At 36.1% G+C, this 20,933-nt stretch overlaps 1 pseudogene; it reads right to left on the bottom strand.

Moving 5' to 3' along the window:
- Positions 1-667: 667 nt before the first annotated feature.
- LOC136144133 (protein SET-like) lies at positions 668-4,974 on the bottom strand (annotated as a pseudogene).
- Between the last annotated feature and the right edge of the window lie 15,959 nt (positions 4,975-20,933).

Raw genomic sequence — 20,933 nt, 5'->3', positions numbered from 1 at the left:
GGCTCAAGTCACAATCAGGAGAGAATTTTATGTTAAAAGTATCACCTTAAACTGCAAGTATGTCCATAAACATTACAACTAAACATGCCAAAGGAAAAGATATGTTTTCAAAATGCCCAGTTAGCCCAATCAGACATCTCAAACCCACCCTTTGCTGACCTTCTGTAACCCCATTTTTTAAAGATTTTTTTTTCTAAACAAGAGAAAGTTGACAGATACAAGTTGGTAAATGCTGTCTATTCACACAGAGGCATAGTATAATGTCTCATAGTATAATGAGCTAAATATATAGAGAAAGAAAGAACAAAAGCTAAAAAAATTGCGCCATATTACGCAGGAGCTTAGTACCCTCCAGCTTTCAGAAGAGCTAAGGGAGCAGAAGATTTTGCTTTTTCCCATAGAGGATGGTAGTGTTGATTCCATAGAGTTTTTGTAGAGACAGGAAGGATAAAAATTGATTTGGAACAGAAAGGGGTGGAGATTCTTTTCCCACCCTTTGAATTCTGCTCAAAGTAGTAAGTTGAGAAAAAAGGTATAAAGAAGAAAAGGGACCTCAAAAACAGGATGACTTTGCACAGGAAGGGGAAAAAGTACTGCAAATTGCTCTCAGGAACTAGAGAAAATTTAAAAAAAAAAAAAAAAAAAGCCAGAATCCATTAGTGTTCCATTAGTCATCCTCTCCTTCATCTTCATCTCCTTCCTCTTTCCCTTCATCTTCATCCCATCATTCATGAATATCTTCCAATCCTTCTTCCTCTTCATCTTTTTATTCTCCTTCCCCTTCTTCATCGTCTATGTCAGGAATTAAGTAGTACTGTAATGTATTTGGCCAAATATCGTCTATGATGGCCACTCCTAACTCATCTGCACCTACATCAGAATGACAAGTAAACCAGGTGAAGAAGCTCTCTGGTTCCTCATACTGTCTCTTCCTGCTGGCTTTCTTCTGTGTTTCTTCTTGTTTGTTTAGTCAAATCCTTTCTGATTTCCATTTGATTTCAACGGCCTTAGAAGGTGAATCACCACTCTCATTCAGATGAAATTCTTTGGTGAGAATTTTACTTTTGAAGTAAGAATTCTCATTAAAATAAAAATCTGTTCTGTAACCTGATTTAGCATCATCAACTTCTGTCAATCCAATTCCTATCAGGAAGTGCAGCACTCTTCTTCCTCCACAAGCAGTGCAGACACTTGTAGATGGTTGGCAAATAGTGTCACCCCAAAATGTTGGGTTTTGGTGAGCAATTCTGACTGCCTCTGAAAAAAACTGGTTGGTGGAGTTTGTTATATTTCTGTTCTTTCAGACTCTCTTCACTGGCTTGTTCATTCAATCTGTCATTTGCTTCATCAATATGTTCAGTTGCTTCTTGTTGTTCTTTTCTTCCTTCAGCAAGTTTGGAGAAGCAGACATTTACTCTGATCGAGAGGAAGGAGTCAGTCTCAGTTTATTTGGTTTCTTTTTTTACTTAATGTGGAAATGAAGACTGGTGTTTGGGAGATGTGCTGTGGGGAAAGCCAAAAATCAAACCGAGGGAAAACCCATGCACAAGGAGCTCTCAGACCTTGTATTACTTCATTTCAATTCTCATAACAGTTCTTTGAGGCAGGTACACATTTTTCTTTCCATGGTAATTACTGAAAGTGAGAGTGTTAGTCACTCAGTGTGACCAACTCTTTGCGACTCCACAGATTATAGCCCACCAGGCTCCTCTGTCCACGGAATTCTCCAGGCAAGAACACTGAAGTGGGTTGCCATTCTCTTCTCCAGAGGATCTTCCTGACCCAGGGATCGAGCCAGGGTCTCCTGCATTGCAGGTGGATTCTTTACTGTCTGAGCCACAGGTAAGCCCAAAGTGAAAGTGAAAGTTGCTCAATTGTGTCAGACTCATTGTGACCCCATGGAGTCCACGGAATTCTCCAGGCCAGAATGCTGGAGGGGGTAGCCTTCCTCTTATTCAGGGGATGTTCCCAACCCAGTGATCAAACCCACGTCTCCCACTTGACAGGAGGATTCTTTACCAGCTGTGCCACAAGGGTAGCCCGAGAATCCTGGAGTGAGGTAGCCTATCCCTTCTCCGGCGGATCTTCATGACCCAGAAATCTAACTGGGGTCTCCTGCATTGCAGGTGGATTCTTTACCAACTGAACTATCAGGGAAGCCTAATTAATAGTCAGGCATTTATTTAGAGAGCCTGAAGAACTCAAACACATCTCACAGTTAGAGGACAAACTCAAGCTGTCAGTTTAGGTATGCTTGGCTCCAAAGTCCACCAAAGGCATGTCTGATTGACCCACAAAGCAAACACAGGTGATAAAGCCTAAACACATTAAGAGAAATAAAGAACTAAAACAGTGAAACTACTTAAAGGCCTTTATCAGAGAATTCTGATAATGAATTTAGTACTTTAGGAAAACAAATCTGATAAGAACCAATCATGGAGTGATAGATTAGAGTGAAGAAAAGTAACTATAAAATAACTACAGGTTTTTTAGGAAAATCTGAATTAATGTGGGAATAACAGCAACAACAAAAATTTATCACAGAATAATTAACAGAATAGACAACTGATTGGATATAAGGAACAGAGGATAAGAGAAAGTTAATGATGACTGATATTTGCAAAGTACTACATTGGCATATTTAATATATCTTGAAAGTCAAAAATTCTTGATGTATTTTAATATCAATATTGTCTGAGTTCTAACATGTTTCCTTCTTTACATGTATAGCCTTATTTGACCTCACTGTAGTCCTAAAAAGTTAGTGAAGAAAATATTTGCCATGTATTTTTAAAATTGTACAAGTCTGGGTGAGCTTTTAATATGAGCAAATATGCATAACATAGAGCTCAGCGGTTAATGCAATCCTAATTGTAGTCTATATTATGGTTATCAAAATGTATTTTTGATTTCCAAAATTTATATGGAGTTAGTATTGGTATCAGAGAAGGCAATGGCAAGCCACTCCAGTACTCTTGCCTGGAAAATCCCAGGGATGGAGGAGCCTGGTGGGCTGCAGTCCATGGGGTCGCGAAGAGTCAGACAGGACTGAGCAACTTGACTTTCAATTTTCACTTTCATGCACTGGAGAAGGAAATGGCAAACCCACTCCAGTGTTCTTGCCTGGAGAATCCCAGGGATAGGGGACCCAGGTGGACTGCCATTTATGGGGTCGCACAGAGTTGGACACGACTGAAGTGACTTAGCAGCTGCAGCAGCAGTGTTGGTATTAGTTTTTGCTGAAATGTAATTTTAGTTAATTCAGTGTGAATTTTTATTTCTAAATAAAGTATATGTCATGCCGTCTTAGAAAATTCTAAGAAATAAGTGGATCTTTAAAATATTTTTCATAACTATCATTATTCTACAGGCAAGTAGCTGTACATTATCAAGAAAGCCGCATGTTGATTATTTTGAGGATTGTTTCACGTCTTCTGCTCTTTCTCAGAGAAGAAACGATTTGGTTCTTTGAATTTCTGTCAGCAACACAAATGTTTAATTCAAACTGAGAGAGAAGCCAATTTTGTTAGGAGAGGATCATTGACAACTGCAGCATTCCAGGAACTTTGGCCCTGGCTGGGGTAGAATGAGCAAAGAATGGCATTAGGAGACCCATAAGGAGTGTTTAGTTCCATTATTCAATACTATAGAACTGAATTTGGAGACATTCTTACTCTCTGAAATAAGTAAAGTCAACACAAACTCAAGCTTTTTTTTTTCCTAGATAGCTTAGTAACATCATTAAAGCGTCCAAATGTTAGCTTGCCCATAAAACACTAGCAGGCAAAAGACATAAAGTCCCTGTAATCCTGCTTCTCCCAGTAAGCTAAAATGCATTACATGTTTACAAGCATTGTGTAATCTATCTTTAAATATTTTTGTTACTCAATTCACACAGCAGGTGCTATTTTTACCCTGATTTTATAAACATATAAAATGAGAGGCAAAGAGTTTTATGGTTTGCCTTAGTCACCCATTTATTTTTCTTTTTAACTCCAAAATTATTCTTAACAAAATTGAGGAAAGGTTCCTAGTGAATAGGTGCTTTGATTTATCAACACTACTCATGTTTATAATAGCCAGGACATGGAAGCAACCTAGATGCCCATCAGCAGACGAATGGATAAGGAAGCTGTGGGACATATACACCATGGAATATTACTCAGCTGTTAAAAAGAATTCATTTGAATCAGTTCTAATGAGATGGATGAAACTGGAGCCCATTATACAGAGTGAAGTAAGCCAGAAAGATAAAGAACATTACAGCATACTAACACATATATATGGAATTTAGAAAGATGGTAATGATAACCCTATATGCAAAACAGAAAAAGAGACACAGATGTACAGAACAGACTTTTGGACTCTGTTGGAGAAGGCGAGGGTGGGATGTTTCAAGAGAACAGCATCAAAACATGTATATTATCAAAGGTGAAACAGATTGCCAACCCAGATTGGATGCATGAGACAAGTGCTCGGGCCTGGTGCACTGGGAAGACCCAGAGGGATTGGGTAGAGAGGGAGGTGGGAGGGGGGATCGGGATGGGGAATACATGTAAATCCATGGCTGACTCATGTCAATGTATGACAAAACCCACTGCAATATTGTAATTAGCCTCCAACTAATAAAAATAAATGAAAATTAAAAAAAATCATGAGTTCCCCATTCAAACAAGACACTTACAAAAACAAACACCTCATTCCACCTTATCTAAACAGAATGTTGCTTTGACCCAACCACAAATATTCATATATTTTGAAACAGCATTTTGGAAAGAAAAGTCTCCAGAAAATAGATAGAATACTATAGTTACAAGAATCAGAAAGATCTGTTTGTTTTTTAACTTAAAAAAAAAAAAAAATGTAATTACTTTCAGCAGTCACCTAAGCATACATTCAAACATACCGGCTGAGCTGGAAGGATCTGCACGTGCTCATCATCTTAGAACTGGTCAGTTCTATGGTAACTGGCATGCTCAGGCATCTTTTAGAACAGAATTTTGAATCAATATTGGTCAGGGAAAATAATAGAAAAACAAAGAAACAAAACAAACAAAAAAAACCTCTAAACTACCTTTTATAACTACCTATAAACTGCCTTATGTAATTTAGGAATAAACTTTTTAGTATAGAAATTAAAGGCTAACAGGAAGGGTTGGGATTGCAAAAGGCAAGGAAGCCATTAACTCTTTGCCAAGTCACAGGGAAACTGCCGTGGAAGGTCAAGGAAGCATACACTGCAGGACTGGGCCTGCACAGCTTTCAATGGATTCTCCTCACAGACTTGCAGGAAAGAGGTGAAATCTCAGAATCCCCAATCATCTGTTTCATTCTCATGATTTATTTCATTCTAAGTCATGAGGTGGTTGGTTCTCAGGAACTTACGGGGAAGCCATAATGAATCTGACATCTACCCAAGAATTTTTCTACAACTCACTAAAAGAAAATGGCTTCTTCCCTTCGACTTTCACTATTCTAATCAAGTACCTCAAAGTCTGCCTTAGAATTGTAGAGGAAAATGCATTCTGGGAAATGTAGTCACCAACTTGTCAACAATCTCCAAAGTCAGGCTTAGAAGGAGACAACGGTGTTGGCAAGCTGCCAACAGGTAATCCAAATGAGGAGACACAAAGCCCCTTAGGTCACGTGTCTCCCCCCTTGTAATTGTTTAAATATGCCATAGCTCAGTGACAACCTTCTTTTGATATCTTCTAATTTAAATATTGAAATATAGAGTTACCTATTATTAATATATCTTATGCTAAACAATTCGGGACTGGAAGAAAAGACAAACAATTGTTTGTACAGACATGAGAGTTGGATCATGAAGAAGGCTGAATACGAGGAATTGATGCTTTCAAACTCTGGTGCTGGAGAAGACTCTTAAGAGTCTTGGACAGCAAGGAAATCAAACCAGTCTCTCTTAAGGGAGATCAATTCTGAATATTCATCGGAAGGACTGATGCTGAAGTGGAAGCTCCAATACTTTGGCCAGCTGATGTGAAGAGATGACACATTGGAAAAGACCCTAATGCTGTGAAAGATTAAAGGCAAAAGGAGAAGAGGGTGGCAGAGGATGAGATGGTTAGACGGTATCACCAACTCAACGGACATGAATTGAGTAAATCCAGGGAGATAGTGAAGGACAGGGGAGCCTGGCGTGCTGCAGTTCATGGGGTCGCAAAGAGTCAGACATGACTTAGAGACTGAACAGCAATAACAGTGATCTAAACTAATAACTGAACTAGTAATAATAATTTAGATTTTATTTGTGCTGTGCTTAGTCACTCAGCCATGTATGACTCTTTGCAACCCCATGGAATATATACCACCAGGATCCTTTGTCCATGGGGATTCTCCAGGCAAGAATACTAGAGTGGGTTGCAATTATCTATTTTATATGTGCCTAAAACTGGGTACAAATGAACTTTTCTACAAGACAAGGAAGATTCCTTCTTTAGGAATCAGAAAAGCATAAATTTGCAGTGATGGGAATCAAGCTATTTACACGGAATTATGTAGATAATAATGACTAAGATCACTGCCGTTTCCATACCTTGACTTAGGTATTCTGGTTATGGGAGAAACAATACCACATACTGGTCACTAATTCAGAACATATCCCAACTTGAACACTCAACAGATGTTGTTGGAAAGCCTGAACCATAATTGAGTTTCTAATAGCCATTTTAGTTTTCTATTAGGTCAGCAGTAGCATAACAAATAAATTTGATGGACATAAGCACATTGTTAAACTTCACTCACTTTTAGTGAATTTCCTGAACAGAGGATATGTTGTGTGTGTTCTCTGTTGTTAAAGACATCACTCTATAAGTCTACTGATGGTGGACTTACTGAAAGAAGCACTGAAGCTTTGAAGAGAAATTTATATCCAAATAAATGTCTCCTGGGAGAGATAAATCATTGCTCTTGCCATGAAAGAGTCAGTCCATTGTATACATCTTCTTTTGTGGCTGCCATATCCTCAAAGAGAGAGTGTAATTTCTACACTCAGCAATTTGCTAGTAGTTCAACCTTAATGAGTAAACCCCAAGCTAGGTAATTCATCCCTCTGTAGTATCTGGTCAAATAATCTATCTGGCATCCAAAGAATAGGTCATTTTGTCCAACAAATTATTGATAATTTTTTCGATGTGCTGTGCTGTCCACAGTTGCTTCAGTCTTGTGTGCTCTTTGTGACCCTACAGACTATAGCCTGCCAGACTCCTCTGTCCATGGGATTCTCCAGGAAGGAATAGTGGAGTGGCTTGCCCTGCCCTCCTCCAGGGGATCTTCCCAACCCAGGAGTCGAACCTGCATCTCCTGGATCTCCTGCATTGTAGGCCCACTGAGCCATCTGGAAAGTCCAACTTTCCTTATACTGGTTTTCATTTGAGGGGCATTCTCAATGAAAACAAGTATTTTGACAACTTGTTCTAATTCTGAGAGCTGTAGCTTCATAGTTTTTCCTCAGATCTTGTTATCGTTGATTTTAAATCTCATTTCTTTGAAGTTCCTAACCTCTGTTCTTCAGATTCTCTCCTGAGAGGTGTCATGATATTGTAGGGCCACTTTCAGGAAGTAACAGTGTATTGTGCACAACTATTTATGTTCAGGTTTCATTTTTCTTTAGTTTCTTTCTCCCCATCCCTCTGTCTTTTATCAACTGGTTACAGGGACATCTCTTTGAGATTGTAGCTGAGGGTTGAGAGAGTGGGCAATGTAGGGAAGCTATAAAACATGGATGGGAGTTTAAATCATTTGCTCCTACAATTTAGACCTGTTTTCAGCACTGAACTTGTATTTCACTTCCACATGATGGTAATTTCTGTGCACTTCCTGTGCCGTGTGTTGAAGGTTGAGATAACACTCGGTTCATTATGAGCAACTCTATTTGCATGGTAATGTAGTATTCCATGGTTAAATAGTAAATCTCTCCTAGGGCTCAGTAATACATCGGGAACTATTTAAAAAAGAGAGAGAGAGAAAAGATGTCTCTAGAAAATATCATTTGTCTCATATCTCAAACATTTGCACTTGACCATGAATTCTGCAATCTTAGTAAACTTGCTTATTCATTTGAGCAGATTTTTGGTAGATTTTTTGAGACCTACCAATCATTTTTCTCTTAAATAGACAACTTATTTATTTTGTAGAACTTAAGAGGAAAACTGTTCTTTTATATAAACCCATCTATTTAACAATTTTGCTGCTTCTCTTTTGTTCAAAGAACCTAGGTACTTTCTGCTATCACTTCCCTCCAACTTGAAGAATACCCTCAGTATTCTTTTAGAGCAGATCTTCTGACAGCAAATTATTTAATTTTATTTTATTAACAATGAATTTATTCCATTAATTCTTAAAGGAGTGATGCAGACATAGATGACAAGACATTTGTAAATAGAAAGATAGATGAAAGCAGATATAGATATAAATATAGATGATATAGATATATGTGTAAATGAAGATAAAATTGATATGTAAATAGATAATAGATATATACGGGTACAGAAGATTCAGCAATTTAATTATCTCATTCATTTATTTCCAAGTCACTGATATGCAGTTTATTTTTTCTATCTGCTTTCAAATATTTCTATTCATTTTGGTTTTCAGAAATTTTATTGTGATGTGCTTCAGCATGATTTTCTTTGAATTTATCTTATTGAACTTTATTTCTTGAATTAAAATCTTAAATTGATGCATTTTACTATATTTTGAAATTTTCATCATTATTTCTATACATGCATCTTTCATCCGTGTCTCTTTCTCGTCTCTTCCTAGAATTCCAATGACAAACTTTAAACAATGAAAAAAATGTCTTATATGTACCTGAGGCTGTATTCATAGTTTTAAAAATCTTTTTGTTTTCTTTATTCAACTGGATATATATTTTTTTAATTAATTAATTAATTAATTAATTTTTTTCCAGTGGGTTCTGTCATACATTGATATGAATCAGCCATAGAGTTACACATATTCCCCATCCCGATCCCCCCTCCCACCTCCCTCTCCACCCGATTCGTCTGGGTCTTCCCAGTGCACCAGGCCCGAGCACTTGTCTCATGCATTCCACCTGGGCTGGTGATCTGTTTCACCATAGATAATATACATGCTGTTCTTTCGAAAAATCTCACCCTCACCTTCTCCCACAGAGTTCAAAAGTCTGTTCTGTACTTCTGTGTCTCTTTTTCTGGTTGGCATATAGGGTTATCATTACCATCTTTCTAAATTCCACATGTATGTGTTAGTATACTGTAATGTTCTTTATCTTTCTGGCTTACTTCACTCTGTATAATGGGCTCCAGTTTCATCCATCTCATTAGAACTGATTCAAATGAATTCTTTTTAACAGCTGAGTAATATTCCACGGTGTATATGTACCACAGCTTCCTTATCCATTCGTCTGCTGATGGGCATCTAGGTTGCTTCCATGTCCTGGCTATTATAAACAGTGCTACAATGAACATTGGGGTGCACGTGTCTCTTTCAGATCTGGTTTCCTCGGTGTGTATGCCCAGAAGTGGTATTGCTGGGTCATATGGCAGTTCTATTTCCAGTTTTTTAAGAAATCTCCACACTGTTTTCCATAGTGGCTGTACTACTTTGCATTCCCACCAAGAGTTTAAGAGGGTTCCCTTTTCTCCACACCCTCTCCAGCATTTATTGCTTGTAGACTTTTGGATAGCAGCCATCCTGACTGGCATGTAATGGTACCTCATTGTGGTTTTGATTTTCATTTCTCTGATAATGAGTGATGTTGAGCATCTTTTCATGTGTTTGTTAGCCATCTGTATGTCTTCTTTGGAGAAATGTCTGTTTAGATCTTTGGCCCATTTTTTGATAGGGTCATTTATTTTTCTGGAATTGAGCTTCAGGAGTTGCTTGTATATTTTTGAGATTAATCCTTTGTCTGTTTCCTCATTTGCTATTATTTTCTCCCAATCTGAGGGCTGTCTTTTCACCTTACTTATAGTTTCCTTTGCTGTGCAAAAGTTTTTAAGTTTCATTAGGTCCCATTTGTTTATTTCTGCTTTTATTTCCAATATTCTGGGAGCTGGGTCATAGAAGATCTTGCTGTGATTTATGTCGGAGAGTGTTTTGCCTATGTTCTCCTCTAGAAGTTTTATAGTTTCTGGTCTTACATTTAGATCTTTAATCCATTTTGAGTTTATTTTTGTGTATGGTGTTAGAAAGTGTTCTAGCTTCATTCTTTTACAAGTGGTTGACCAGCTTTCCCAGCACCACTTGTTAAAGAGGTTGTCTTTTTTCCATTGTATATCCTTGCCTCCTTTGTCAAAGATAAGATGTCCATAGGTTCGTGGATTTATCTCTGGGCTTTCTATTCTGTTCCATTGATCTATATTTCTGTCTTTGTGCCAGTACCATACTGTCTTGATGACTGTGGCTTTGTAGTAGAGTCTGAAGTCAGGCAGGTTGATTCCTCCAGTTCCATTCTTCTTTCTCAAGATTACTTTGGCTATTCGAGGTTTTTTGTATTTCCATACAAATTGTGAAATTATTTGTTCTAGTTCTGTGAAAAATACCATTGGTAGCTTGATAGGGATTGCATTGAATCTATAGATTGCTTTGGGTAGAATAGCCATTTTGACAATATTGATTCTTCCAATCCATGAACACGGTATGTTTCTCCATCTGTTTGTGTCCTCTTTGATTTCTTTCATCAGTGTTTTATAATTTTCTATGTATAAGCCTTTTGTTTCTTTAGGTAGATATACTCTTAAGTATTTTATTCTTTTTGTTGCAATGGTGAATGGTATTGTTTCCTTAATTTCTCTTTCTGTTTTTTCATTGTTAGTATATAGGAATGCAAGGGATTTCTGTGTGTTAATTTTATATCCTGCAACTTTACTATATTCATTGATTAGCTCTAGTAATTTTCTGGAAGAGTCTTTAGGGTTTTCTATGTAGAGGATCATGTCATCTGCAAACAGTGAGAGTTTCACTTCTTCTTTTCCTATCTGGATTCCTTTTACCTCTTTTTTCAACTGGATATATATATATTTTGCTCTATCTGAAAGGACAACAGTTTTGTGTGTGTGAGATCTTCATTCATAATCTAGTGAGATTCCATTTTAATTATTCCAATTTTCATAATTCTCCCAATGAGTTCCTTTTTAAAAAATTACTAAGAGCACTTAACATGAAATCTACCTCTTAACAAATAATAGCACAATGCACTATTATTAACTATTAAGGTCACTATGCTGCACAGTAGATCTCTAAAACTCATTCATTTTGTATACCTGAGTAGCCACTCCTGACTTTCTCTTCCCCAATAGCCTGGCAACTATCATTTTGCTGTTTCTATCAGTTTTACCATTTTAGATGCTTCAAATGAATGAAATTGTGTCATATTTGTCTTTCTGTGATTGGCTTATTTCACTTAGTATAATATTCTCCAGGTCCATCCATCTTGTTGTGTATGACAGAATTCCTTTTTTAAAAGCTAAATAATATTCCTTTGTTTATGTATACTATATTTTCCTTATCCATTTATCTGTTGATGGACATTTGAATTGTTGCTGTATCTTGACTACTGTGAATAACACTGCAGTGAACATGGAATGAAGATATCTTGGAACCCCGATTTTATTTATTTTGGGTATATACTCAGAAGTGGGATTGCTAGACCATATGAGAGTCCTGCTTTTAGTTTCTTTAGGAGCTTCCAAACTATTTTTTCTCATAGATTCTATACCTTTAGTGAGAATATATATTTAGACGTTTAGTTTGTATCTACCTTTAATTTATGCAGCATAGGTATAATATTTGCTTTAAATATTTTGTGATAATTCCAAATTCTGGATCACTTGAGGATTTGCATTTGTTGATTGTATTTTCCTTTTAGAACTTGTCACAATTTCCTATTTATACACATATCAAGAAATTTTTAATTATATCCTTAGATTTAAAATATTAGGTTGTGGAGGACCTAGATCTTTCCATAATTTTATAAAAATGTTGATTTTTCTTTCATTTTGATTCTTCACCTGTTTTAGCAATCAATTTACTTAACTTCAGCTCACAAAGGCTTTGGAAGCTTCTCCCCATCAAAGGAAATCATAAAAAAAAAAAAAAAAGATAATCCATAGAACAGGAGAAAATATCTGCATATGACGTGACTGACAAGGGATTAGTCTCCAAAATTTGCAAACAGCTCATATAGCTCAATGACAGAAAAAAAAGTCCAACCAAAATACAGTGAGAAAACCTAAATACACATTTCCCCAAAGAAAACGTGCAGATGGCCATAATGCACATGAAAAGATGCTCAGTGCCTCTATTAGAGAAATGTTAATCAAAACTACAACGAGATATTAACTCACACTACTCAGAATAGCCATCATCAAAACATCAACAAACAATAAATTCTGGAGAAGATATGGAGAAAAGGGAACCCTCCCACACCACAGGTAGGAATGTAGACTGATAGACCCACTATGTATAACAGTATGGAAATTCCATAAGAAACTAAATATAGAGTCACCATATAATCCCATTACTGAGTGTATATTCAGAGAAAATGGTTTAAAAGGATGTTCATTGCAACAGTGCTTACAATAGCCAAGACGTGGAAGCAACCTAAATGTCCATTGATAGAAAAATAGATAAAAAGATGTGGTACATATATAGTGGGATATTACTTGGCCATTAAAGATAATGAAATAATAACATTTACAGACATGTGGATGGACCTAGAAATTATCATACCGAGTGAAGTCAGAAAAGAAAATCAAATAATATTGCTTATATGTTGAATCTAAAAAAATGGTACAGACAAACTTATTTAGAAAACAGACATAGAGTCACATGTAGAGAATAAACTTATGGTTACCAAGGGGGAAAATGGAGTTGGTATGAATTGGTGGATTAGGATTGATGTATATACATTAGTATGGACTTCCCAGATAACACTAGTGGTAAAGACCCCACCTGCCAATGCAGGAGACATTAAGAAGCAGGTTTGATCCCTGGGTTTGGATGACCTCGTGGAGGAGGGCCCACCAGCCTACTCCAGTATTCTTGCCTGGGAAATCCCATGGACAGAGGAACCTGACAGTCTACAGTCCATGGGGTCGCAGAAAGTGGGACATGACTGAAGTGACTTAGCACACACTTGAAGAGTTTGATTATTGAAAAGACCCTGATGTTGGGAAAGATTGAGGGCAGGAGGAGAAGGGGACGACAGAGGATGAGATGATTGGATGCCATAACTGACACAATGGACATGGGTTTGATGGACTCTAGGAGTTGGTGATGGACAGGGAGGTCTGGCGTACTGCGGTTCATGGGGTCGCAAAGAGTTGGACACGACTGAGACTGAACTGAACTGAATAAAGCCTACTATATGGCGTAAAGAAAACTAGTCATTGCACCAGCCTTGAGCACTTGTCTCCTGCATCCAACCTGGGCTGGTGATCTGTTTCACCCTTGATAGTATACTTGTTTCAATGCTGTTCTCTCAGAACATCCCACCCTCGCCTTCTCCCACAGAGTCCAAAAGTCTGTTCTGTACATCTGTGTCTCTTTTTCTGTTTGGCATATAGGGTTATCATTACCATCTTTTTAAATTCCATATATATGTGTTAGTATACTGTATTGGTCTTTATCTTTCTGGCTTACCTCACTCTGTATAATGTGTGGCAAAAATCACTACAATATTGTAAAGTAATTAGCCTCCAACTAATAAAAATAAATGGAAAAACAAAAAGCAACAACAAAAAGGAAACCTAGTCAGTGCTCTGTGGTGACCTACTTGGGAAGGAAATCTAAAAAAGACAAGATATATGTATACATATAACTGATTCACTTGGCAGCAGAAACTAACACAACACTGTCAACCAAATATACTCAAAAAAATAAAAAAAGAAAGAAAAAAGATAACCAACTAGGACCTACTGAACAGTGTAGAAAATGCTGCTCCATATTCTATAATAACCTAAATAGGAAAGAATTTGAAAAAGAATACATGCATGTATGTGTATAACTGAATCACATTGCTGTACACCTAAAATATAGCATAATATTGTCAATCAATTATGCTCCAATATAAAATACAGATTACAAAAAGTAATGTATGGAAGACTTAGATAGGAGTTAAGTGTTAATTCAGTTTTGAAGGCTTTTGCTCTGTGTTTCTTTATTCCTTACTTGCATAGCTCAGAGTCCAGTCTGAAGCTTGTTTGGTAACATACATGAAACCAGAAAATTTCCTTCATCCTGTCTCTTCTCTAAGATTTTTCCTGTGTTCTCTGCTCTGCAAGTCCCACAGTTAACTTGTACTTCTAGCCAGAAAGTTCAAATCATTTTAAAATTTTGCTTGTTCACAGCATTGTTCTGCCATGTAGCCCCATGACTTCCTCAGGCCAAAGCCATGAGAGAGGGAGGGGGGAAAAAAAGAAGCTGGTTTCTTTGAATCTCATTTCTTCAAAATTTGACATCTTCACACACTACCTGCTTTTGTTACCTTTTCAGAAGGAAGAAATGAGTTCTGCTAATTTATTTGGGTAAGAAGTTAAATAAAGGATAGAAAGTAGACTAGTCAATTATAAAGCTGAGGTTTGGTGATCCTAAGAATGATCTTACTGGAGTGGTAGAGATAAAAGATTTTCATATAAAATGTAATATTTATATAAAATATAATATTTTAATATACAGTGTATTGTTAAATTTTAATTGTCTTTAAAAATTCAATGTCTTCATAATGTTTATTCACAAATTCCTTACTTTTATTGTTGGATGACCTTTTTATATTTTGAAACGGTGACCTAAAACACTGACTATGGAAAGCCCTAACTGTGACAAAAGCTTTTAGTACATTTGTTTTCATGTACCTCTATCATTTCTAAATGCTCCACAAAATAGGGACATTTGGTACAAGCGGTAAAGAATCTGCCTGCCAATGCAGGAGATGCAAGAGACATCCAGGTTCAATCCCTGGACTGGGAAGTTCCCCTGGAGAAAGAAATGGCAGCCCCCTCCAGTATTCTTAGCTGAAAAAGTCCATAGACAAAGGGGCCACATGGGTGACAGTCCATGGGGTCACAAAGAGTTGGACAAGACTGAGCACGAACACACACACACACACACACTTTTTAAAATTTTAATGTGCTTTTCCTAAAGCTGTTTATAGTGTATGATAAAAAAAATCTAAAAAACAGTAATAATTAAGAATTGATCACACGAAAGAAATGATAAATTTTATCTGCATTTTCATATGTTCAAACTCTGCACCATAAATAGGAGTGACTAAAGAGTTACGACTTTTAAAAATAAAAAATCATCTGCACCCTCACGCTGTCATGCTGATCCCAATGATGATACCTTCGAGTTTCCAGTGCAAATCTAAGAGATCAATTTTTTTTTCACCATTTGTATATTATTTTATTGTGAATATATCATACACAGAGACTTGTGCATAAAACATATATGTAGAACTTAACAAATAATTATAATCATCTACCACTACCCGAGTGGACTCACCATTTATTATTCTTCTGATTTGAGATGCCACCTTTAGAATATACCATTGGCATTGTATACTTGGATCTATTTCTGTACTTTCTATTTTGTTTATTTTCCATTTTTGAATGTTTTTTGTGAAGAATGGATCATGAATTTTGTCCCATGCATTCTCAGCATAGATTAAATGGTCATACCATTTTCTCCTCTTATTGAACCACATTTTATATTCTTAAAATAAACTGATTATGATATCTCACTGATCAAAATTTTTTGAACAAATGTGTCCATTGAGAAATTTGTATCAATGCTTTGGAAATCCATTGATAAAACTTTCCTCTGTAGTATTTATGTGTTTCCATGGTACAGTCACCAATCAGCATATTGAAATTGCCCCTTCCATGCCAAATAACAGTTTTTGCCAAGAAAGGAAGACCCATGAAGTCATTGTTCTCTCCACTGAAATCCTCACCTGGTGAGGGTATGTCTCAAAGCAGCTGCCTATTCTTCCTGAACTTCTGTCTATTAAATGATCCCCAGCATCCAATCCATCTGCCCACCTGCTGCACTGACAGTCACCAAAGTTGGTGGATAATGTTGACTATCTGCCAAAAATAAATAAAGACATTATTTTTTCTAGGAAAAAATTGTGATTGGGACAATAACGATTTTTTTTTTAATCTGGAAGCTATCTATCATTCCTTTCTCTTCACAGTAATCCTTCCATCTGACTGAAAAACAAAAACACATATATTAGAAAATAAAACAAATATGAATTCCATGTAAATAAAGCTAATGCTGAAATTGAGAATTTGGTTTAAAAATGTCTATATTATCCTATAAGACTAAAGTTGTCTAAAAACATGCTAATGTCAACAATGTTAAGGATATGTAACAAATACTTCTTTAATTTTAAAGTATTGAAAAACCTCTCATTTTTTAATTTAAAGAGTACCAAAATAGTGAAAACTCACTATGTAAGCTTTAAATAATATGTAAGTGTAAAGAATAGTAGTTGAAAACTCCCTTCTGCTTAGGTGTGTGTGTGTATATGTAAGTATTTCTAACACAATCTCAGTTCCATATATAGTATACTCTTATATGTATATAGAATAGCAGTGAAAGAATCTTCTTATATTTTTTTTATCTGCATCATTAAGTAAGAAGGATTTAACAAGGAAGGACTCATACTATAAACTTATTTTGTGACTTGCTTTTACATTTAACAGAATAGAGTGTGCTGGTTTTCAATATATATGTATGTAAACTCTTCCTACCATTACTATGCTTCATTATTCATTTAACTATTTCCATAGTAATGCACATTTGGTTCCTTGACAAGTATTCAAGATTATAAATATATATTTACAACTGCATATATATATAATCATAACATGCATGCATATTCACTCACTCAGCCATGTTTGACTCTTTGCAACCTCATGGACTATATAGCATGTCAGACTCTGTCCATGAGATTTCCCAGACAAGAATGTTGGAATGGGTTGCCATTTCCTGCTGCAGGAGATCTTCCCAACCCAGGGATCAAGCCTGTGTCTCCTACATTGGAGGCAGATTCTTTACCACTGAGCCACTTGGGAAGCCTTAACCATAACATATATGTATCATAATTTGACCATATGCTTCTATTTTTTATCAAAGAATATTAGAAGTGAAAGTGAAAATTAATTGGCATATCAATTCAAATATTAAAAGATATTAGAATTCTGCCTATGTTTTCCTCTAAGTTTTATAGTTTCTGGCTTTACATTTAGGTATTTAATTCATGTTGAATTTATTTTTGTGTATGGTGTTAGGAAGTATTCTAATTTCATTCTTTAAAATGTAACTGTCCAGTTTTCCCAGCACGACTTATTGAAGAGGTTATCTTTTCTCCACTGTATTTTCTTGTTTCCTTTGTCAAAGATAAGTTGTCCATAAGTGCATGTGTTTATCTCTTGTCTTTCAATCTTGTTCCATTGATCTGTATTTCTGTTTTTATGCTGGTACCATACTGTCTTGATTACTATAGCTTTGTAATATAGTCTGAAGTTAGGATGGTTACTCCTCTGGCTTCATTTTTCTTTCTCAAGATTGCTTTAGGTTATTTGCAATATTTTATGTTTCTGTTCAAATTGTAAAATTTTTGTTTTAGTTCTGTGAAAAATGCCATTGGAACTTTGATAGGTATTTCATTGAATCTGTAGATTCCTTTGAGTAATACAGTCATTTTTACAATATTTCTTCCAATCAAAGAACATGGCATATTTCTCCATCTATTTGTGTTGTCTTTGATTTCTTTCATCATGTTCTTATAGTTTTCCGCATACTGGTCTTTTGTCTCCTTATGCAGATTTATTCCAAGGTATTTTATTCTTTTTGTTGCAATAGTGAATGGGATTGTTTCCTTAATTTCTCTGATTTTTCATTGTTAGTGTATAGGAATGCAAGGGATTTCTGTATATTAATTTTGTATCTTGCAACTTTGCTAAATTCATTTATCAACTCTATTAATTTTCTGTTGGTATATTTAGGGTTTTCTATGTGTAGTATTATATAAGCTGCAAACTATAGCTTTACATTTTCTTTTCAAATCTGGATTCTTTTTATCTATTTTTCTTCTCTGATGGGTGTGGTTAGGATTGCCAAAACAATGTTGAATAATAGTGGTGAGACTGGGCTCCCTTGTCTTGTTCCTGATTTGGAGGAAATGCTTTCAGTTTCACCATTGAGAATAATGTTTGCCATGGGTTTGTTATATATTGCCTTTATCGTCTTGAGGTAGTTTCCTTCTTTGCCAATTTTCTGGAGGGTTTTATCATAATATGGGTATTGAATTTTCTCAGCAGGTTTTTCTTTATCTATTGAGATTATAATTTTTATCTTTAATTTCTTAATATGGTATATCACATCTATTAATTTGCATATATTGAAGAATCCTTGCATCCCTAGGATAAATTCCACTTGATCATTGTGCATGATTGATCCTTTTAATATGTCATGGGATTCTTTTCTTTTTTTTTTTTTATTTACTTTTATTAGTTGGAGGCTAATTACTTTACAATATTGTAGTGGTTTTTGCCATACATTGATATGAGTCAGCCATGGATTCACATGTGTTCCCCATCCCGATCCCCCCTCCCACCTTCCTCCCCATCCCATCGCCCTGGGTCTTCCCAGTCCACCAGCCTTGAGCACTTGTCTCCTGCATCCAACCTGGGCTGGTGATCTGTTTCACCCTTGATAGTATACTTGTTTCAGTGCTATTCTCTCAGAAGATCCCACCCTCGCCTTCTCCCACAGAGTCCAAAAGTCTGTTCTGTACATCTGTGTCTCTTTTTCTGTTTGGCATATAGGGTTATCGTTACCATCTTTTTAAATTCCATATATATGCATTAGTATACTGTATTGATCTTTATCTTTCTGGCTTACTTCACTCTGTATAATGGGCTCCAGTTTCATCCATCTCATTAGAACTGATCCAAATGAATTCTTTTTAATGGCTGAGTAATATTCCATGTGTATATGTACCACAGCTTCCTTATCCATTCGTCTGCTGATGGACATCTAGGTTGCTTCCATGTCCTGGCTATTATAAACAGTGCTGCAATGAACATTGGGGTGCACGTGTCTTTTTCAGATCTAGTTTCCTTGGTGTGTATGCCCAGGAGTGGGATTGCTGGGTCATATGGCAGTTCTATTTCCAGTTTTTTAAGAAATCTCCACACTGTTCTCCATAGTGGCTGTACTAGTTTTAGCATTTTGTCTATGAACCACCTCCCAGAATAATAGAAATAAAAACACAAATAAACAAATGAGATCTAATTCAACTTAAAAATTTTGCACAGAAAAGGAAACTATAAACAAGATGAAAAGACAACCTTAGAATGGGAGAAAGTGAAGCAACTAACAAAGGATTAACCTCCAAAATATACAAGCAGCTCATGTAGCCCAATATCAGAAAAACATACAATCTAACCAAAATTGGGCAGAACGTCTAACCAGACATTTCTCCAAAGACATATGTATGGGTAACAAATACATGAAAAGATTCTCGACATCATTCATTATTAGAGAAATGTGAATCAAATCTACAATGATGTATCACCTCTCATCAATCAGAATGGCCATCATAAAAAAATCTACAAACAATAAGTGTTGGAAAAGATGTGGAGAAAAGGGAACCTCCTTAATCTGAATTGATACAACTAGTATGGAGAACAGTACGGAGATTCTTCAAAATCTAGGAATAAAACTACCTTATGACCCAGCAATTCCACTACTGGCCATAAGACCTGAGAAAATCATATTTCAAAATGATACCTGAATCCCAATGTTCACTGCAGCACTGTTTACAATAGCCAGGACAGGGAAGCAATCTAGATGTCCATCTAAAGATGAATGTATAAAGAAGATGTGGCAAAAGAAGTAAAAATGACAGTTGCTCAGTCATTTCCAACTCTTTGCAACCTTATGAACTATAGACTGTCAGGCTCCTTTGTCCATGGGATTTTCCAGACAAGAATACTGGAGTGGGTTGCCATTTCCTTTTCCAGGGCATCTTTCCAACCTAAGGATCAAACCTGCATCTCCTGCATTGCAAGCAGATTCTTTACTGTCTGAGCCACCTGGGAAGCCCAAGAAGTTAAGTTCCAGCTGGAGGTGCTGGAGATTGAATCCAGGACCTCATGCATGCTAAGTGCGTGTTCTACCATTGAGATGTCCATCTACAGATGAATGGATAAAGAAGATGTGGTACACACATACAATGGAATATTATTCAGCCATAAAAAGGGATGCATTTGAGTCAGTTGAAGTGAGGTGGATAAAGCTAGAGCTTGCCATACATAGTGAAGAAAGTCAGAAAGAGAAATACAAATGTCATATATTAATGCATATATGTAGAATCTAGAAAAATGGTATTGATGAACCTATTTGCAGGGCAGGAATATAGATGCATACACATAGAACAAAATTTTGCAGTGGGGGAAGAAGAGAGTGGGACAAACTGAGAGAACAACATTGACATATATGCACATGTTTACAATATATAGTTAATGGGAACCTGCTATATATTACAGGGAGCTCAGCTTGGTGCTCCGTGATGACCTAGAGGGGTAGAAAGGAGAAGCTGGAGGAGGCAGGAGGCTCAAGTGGGAGGGAATATATATATACTTATGTCTAATTCATATTGGTGTATGGCAGAAACCAACAGAACATTATAAAGCAATTATCCTCCAAAATAAATTCAAAGAAAATTTTAAAAAGGTATTAGCAAATTGCCCTTTGGAAATCTATTATAATTCATCATTATTATTACAGCTATTATTATTATTATATTGGTTTGTAGAAGTTTTTATGAATTCTATATATTCATATTTCTATGCATGTCATAAAATATATGTTTACTGCAAAATTGATGTCTGATATATTTTAACATTGTTCAT

This window comes from Muntiacus reevesi, chromosome 11, assembly GCF_963930625.1.
Source record: "Muntiacus reevesi chromosome 11, mMunRee1.1, whole genome shotgun sequence".
Lineage (NCBI taxonomy): Eukaryota > Metazoa > Chordata > Mammalia > Artiodactyla > Cervidae > Muntiacus > Muntiacus reevesi.
Note: the sequence above shows the minus strand (reverse complement) of the source record. Positions and strands in the feature narration are given on the sequence as shown.